The sequence below is a fragment of the Drosophila miranda genome, chromosome 5, assembly GCF_003369915.1.
Source record: "Drosophila miranda strain MSH22 chromosome 5, D.miranda_PacBio2.1, whole genome shotgun sequence".
Lineage (NCBI taxonomy): Eukaryota > Metazoa > Arthropoda > Insecta > Diptera > Drosophilidae > Drosophila > Drosophila miranda.
The window spans coordinates 589010-594606 of record NC_046678.1 but is presented as its reverse complement, the minus strand read 5'-3'; positions in this window follow the sequence as shown (position 1 = coordinate 594606).

The window sequence follows — 5597 nt, the reverse complement described above, 5'->3', positions numbered from 1 at the left end:
GTGTGTGCATTTAGCAGATCTACCATCGGATCACTCGTCAATTCAACTTCAGATTGGCTTCAATACAGAAATTATCTAAGTTCCCAAATTGATGGCTGCCGGGTGTGTGCTTGGGTGTCCGAGAAGATGCACAATAACTACCTGTCCAAGGAAAGTTTGGAGACAGTACAAATGGCCTCCTTGATTGCTTCAACCTACGCTTGGAACACACTACAGTGCTCCGGGAGCCTGAAGCAGTAACTGGTGTTGTCCTCGTTAAAGTAGACTCCAAGTCCCACGAGGACGTCTAGCTTTGAGTCATCAGTGTACAAGCTGCATTTGTAGCTCCTGGTTCGGCCATCTCCCAGCCCTCGCTGGGTGGGATTGATACCTGGAAAGGCGTCTATAGGTGATCACTAGGGATACAGTAATCTGTCCTCTATGGTAGTTGCGGGAGTCTCGTCAGGATTCCCGAGTGTCCATCCGGATTCGGTCATTCTGAGGGTGGAAAGTGTTTCATCCTTCTCTCCCATGAGATCTACGGGAAGTCCATCACGGTATCCACCTGACCTGCACAGCTCTGCCATCCATTTAACTGATCTGAGTTTTTTGAGACAAGTTCTTTTGTCTAGGGCTGGCCACCATATCACCACTCCAGATTGCTCGTATGATGGCGGTGTATAGTTTTCGAACTATGCACGGGATCATTTCCCATTTTAGTCCGATGGTTTTTATGCATGTATAAAGGGGCACCATGGCCTTCTTTACTCTATCCTCTATGAACAGTTTCAAATCAAGTTTTCTGTCGAGGATTAGGCAAAGATACTTGGCATTGTTGCTAAAGGCTAGCGCTTCTCCATAGAGTTTTGGGGGAGTCATTGGCGGAATTTTATTCTTCCTAGTGAAAAGTACAAGTTCCGTTTTAGACGGGTTAACACCGACCGCATTTGTCTTCCTATTTTGATATCTTCATGAGAGTACTCGTCATGTACTTACACTACGTCTGCGGAAATTTATCGGAGAATGCTATGGCAACATCTTCCGCATATGCCACGCGGCTACCATCCCCTATATCTCGCGTAGCAGTTCGTTCACTGTCACGTTCCATAGGAGGGGCGAGAGCACTGCTGCCTCAACCGACCTGCTTTGTAGCATCTGATCGATCAGGCTCACCGTCCGGGAAACAACCTCCTGGTCCGTCAGTTCACTCGTGATGGCGATGGCCCGTTTCGGTGGATCTTCCCTTCCGATAGGCATGAGATCAGACTGGGCGGAATACTCGCCGTGAGATGCAGCCCCAGGAGCCGTTCCATCTTCAGAAGGAAATACGATAGACTAATGGGTCTGAAATATTTTGGGGCAGTGTGCAAAGACTTGCCTGCCTTGGGAATAAAAACGACTTTGATCTGAAGCCGGGTGTCAGGGATGCACCCGTGGGAGACGACTCCCTCGTTAATTATTTTAAGCCAATTAATGTCTTTTTGTTCCGCGTGAATCAATTAAGCAGGGATAATGCCGTCTGGCCCCGTAGACTTGTATGGCTTAAAGCTTTTTATCCCCCAGGAAATGTTCTACTGGCTTAGCACGTTCAGGATAGCATTTGAGGCGACAGAAGAAGGCGCGAGGTAGCTGGGTTTGTTTTAATGGCAGCCAGGGAGGTGTGTATTAAGCAGACTGGTCGGCGTTCTTCAGGTAGCCCGGGGTGGATGTTGTCTTCGATAGAACTCTGCGCAGGCGAAGCTTCTGAGTTGTTCTCGATTTCGCTACAGAACTTACGGCAGGAGGCGCGTTTGGCCTTCCTAAGTTATTTATTGTATGTTGATAGACTGACCTTGTATTCGGCCCTCTGCTTCGGGACTGGGATTGAACTGGTTTTGGTAGTGAAAAAGAGCATACATTTTCCACATACCTGTGGTCCTAGAAAAAGTGTTCTTGCAGGACCCTCCAGGATACAATGTTCCCTTTTTATCTCATAAGAGGCGGCTTGTAATAATAAAGCTGGGAGCACTTCCCCGGTTTTATAAGACCATTTGAGTGGTCAAATGGACCCCTCCTCGCACCGCTCCTTCCCAGTCGGCTTAGGCATTGGTTGCCCAGGTGTGGATTTAGAGGTTTGTTATTTTTACCTCGAGAACTTTAAGAGGACTTCCGAGCTCCTTTGAGCTATTTTTGTATATTTACTAATTTGGCATGTTGGGACTGAATGGTGTTAGTCACCCGAAGCATAGCCCGCTTGCCGCGGGAAGCCTAATTTAAACTGGAGGTCGGCAGGTATCCAGAGTTGGCATATTAGCGACGCACAACCGCCTCGGATTCAGGGCAAACCATAAATCCGAAGCACCTTTTCCTTATTCTGAGCGTACAGTTGTGACATCCTGTTATCCCCCTGAAGCACCCGATGGCTGACGGCCAATGACGACTTATTATTACATAATTATAATTTTAATATTTTACTGGTTAATTTTCTAACTCATCCTTCAACTGAACAATGGTGTTATCTCTAGTTTTTGTACCCTGAAGCTGAAAAATAATGACATTTATTGGTTGCGAAACAAAATCGATTATCGATCGAGCGAACAACCTACGTCGGTAGGTAGGTCAGATGCGAAAAAGCGGGCATCCCAAGGAAACTTAACTCAGTTGTCTCTGAGGGAGACTACCAATAATAAGCAGTCCCGGAAAGCCAGTGGCAGTTTGTGAAGGTGCAACACTGACGGTGCGCGTGTAATGCCGCCTCACATACACACAGAATCTACGTACCCACATACCAACCCCCACATTCAACTCAAACCAGGTGGGACTATGTGTGTTATTCGACCTGTGCCGAGGGCAGCCTGTCGGGGGTCTTGGTTTATCGGATCTCTGCCCTGACAGACCTTACCCTTCTCTAAAAATTATGTGATCAGAACGGAAGAATTAAAACAAAAACAAATGAGCCTGTCACTCCCAAGTTGCCAACAGGGAGCAGTCCCAAACTGCGAAAGTCAGCGGCTCAAAGCAAAAACTGACACCTTGGAGAAGCAGCTAAGCAATATTGCGTCTGCCCGACCTTCTCGCGAAGCGGAAGATGATTTACCATCGAAGCAGAAGTGCAGGGCTTATACTCCGTCGTCAACATGGAGCACGGAAGTCAGCCCATCTGCCGATTGGCTGAAGAATGTGGAGTGGGCCTCGCCTGTGTTCCTAAATTTCAGTGGAGCGGCGTCCTCGACAAGGCAGCTTAAAAGGGTGGATGCACAGGAGCCAATGGAAGTAGCTGGAAGTCGCATTGGCCGACCGCTGCTTCGAGCTTTCCTATGAAAGTATACATAGCAGCTGTAGTGTAGACCGCGGGCGAAATTTGTTGTGCTCAGTCATCTTCAGTCATTGGGCATTCTATCGACATCCGATGAACCAGGCTGTGCTCGTACTCAACAAGGAGTCGATGGCCCCGATAGATGCAGCCAAAAGCGAACTGAATTTCGGCTTCAGCTCAGTCACCATCAAGGTTTACAAGTCGGCGAGCGGGTTCGACGTAGTCCTAGTCCAGGAGCATTGGATAATAGAAGACAAGGTCTATGGATTAGCGACGAAGTACAAGCTGACTTTTCAGTGTTTTGTTGAGCAGCTAAAGGTCGTCAAAGAAGGCTCGCTGCTGAATATTCCAGATTATGCAGTTGGATGCATGGCGCAGCTCTCCAGAGCTAAACAGCGACGTTTGAATTTTATTTTTCTTGTTCAGTTGTAGAAACGAAACATGCAAGCGACAATATAGATAGAGGCAACGAGTGTAGGAGCAGATGTTGGTCAGCTTCTCGAGTAAATAGTTGGAGCTTATGACGGCGCTGAAAGTGCTTTTCCGCTGGTCAATGTTGATCACCTCTGTAGCGCCATTTGGCGTATAATCTGTATTATAATGATTATTAGGATCGAATTTTATGAACTCTAGTGTAAGTTAGGCTAGGGCAAAGCGGGAGCGCAATAAAAGCTCGCTCTCTCGCTCTTGGCGAATTCGCCCCGCTTTGCCACCGTAGGTAAGATAGGCTAAGAAGAAATTGTTTTTGAATACATTGGGGAAGTCGAGAAAAATCTATTGAAACGAACGCACGCACTCCTTTTTTTCGTCGTAAAATACAATAATTTGCAGTCACCCAAGTTTTCGGTCTCTTTCATTTAGAAAAACTATTTTAAAATTTCAACCTCTTTAGGAAAGGTTTATCGGTGAACCACATTGATGTTTCAAGCTCGTGCGTTGTGGCTCCTCTGTTGACGCTGTCCTGGATATCGAAAACTCGTTTCACGACGAACGCAGATAAGGTTAGGTTAATGTTTTTTCAACCAGTGTTGAATGATTTGTGAGACTGACCACAAGTGAGTGTGCTTCACAAAATTTTAATTGAGGCAACGACTTTTTTTGATTCGCGACAATTTTGACTCGGTCGTTAGGAGTCTGACAGCAATGTAGTCACCAGTACTATCCGTTCGAAAGTAAATGCAGCAGCCGTACGCTCGAAAAGAGGCATTACAAAATCCGTGCAGTCCGATCCGCGGATCGATTAGCAGTTTACTGAAAGCAGTAACGAGATATCGTCAACGCTGAAATGGCTCTGAGAGAGTCTAAGCATGCGTTGTGGTACGGATTCATCCCATTGAAGCACTGCATTAATCACAGTTTTTGCAGAGGTATATTTACAACAATGAGAAGTGGCGACAGTAGTCATAACAGGTCGAATAGAGTCGATGTAACTGATAGGATTGCTCTTTTGGTGACGACTAATGGTTTTTTCTTGAAGAAGAGTACCATATTGGTATGCTGATTCCAATGGACTCCATGCGAACAAAATTTTCGCATGGGTTGAAGTGTTTTTTGTCGAGAATGAATGGAATGACTTGAACGCCATTTTGTCACGGTGATGAGCTGGTAAGTACGTAGCTGTTGTTCTGGAAATGTGACCATTTACATCAATCTTTACTTGCCTTGTCCCTATCTGCGCAGCTTTGCGTTTTGTGTCGCAGCCTTGAAAAAAACAATAGCAAAAAAGCTGCCGTAGGGATAAGAAGAACACAGAATACCAAAGAATAGTCAAACTTTTAGAAAAAATGCAATAATGGATACGAAGAACGCAGAATTCAAATGAGCAGTCAAACTTTTACAAAAAATACAAATACAAGACAAACTTTGTTTTTATATATTTGAAAAATCAAATTAGGTTCAAATGAATTATAAAGTTATTATCTATAGCTGACATTTTCTATTGATCCAAAAAATAAACAAAAATTCCACATTTTACATACATAGGAAAATATGCATCGATAACAAATTTCAGCTTTGACACTTTATTGATGAGCTCCAAGTAATTTTAGCACTCATGCAGAAGCTTGGAAGATTTTCAGAACTCATTAATTTAGCAAGCTGAAATTACCGAATCTCCACTGTGCCACGTTAGAACTGCCACCATATACATATATTTTTCAAACTGTTAGACAACATTTTGTATATACTTTTAGCTCAAAATATTTTGAGCTCCGAAATTTTTTGGCAACTTTGACTCCCCAAAAGGTGAAGCAACGCAAGTTGCGCTAGAAGGGTACATACTATGAGCGAGTATGCACTGGGAGCATAAATACATGAAGATGAC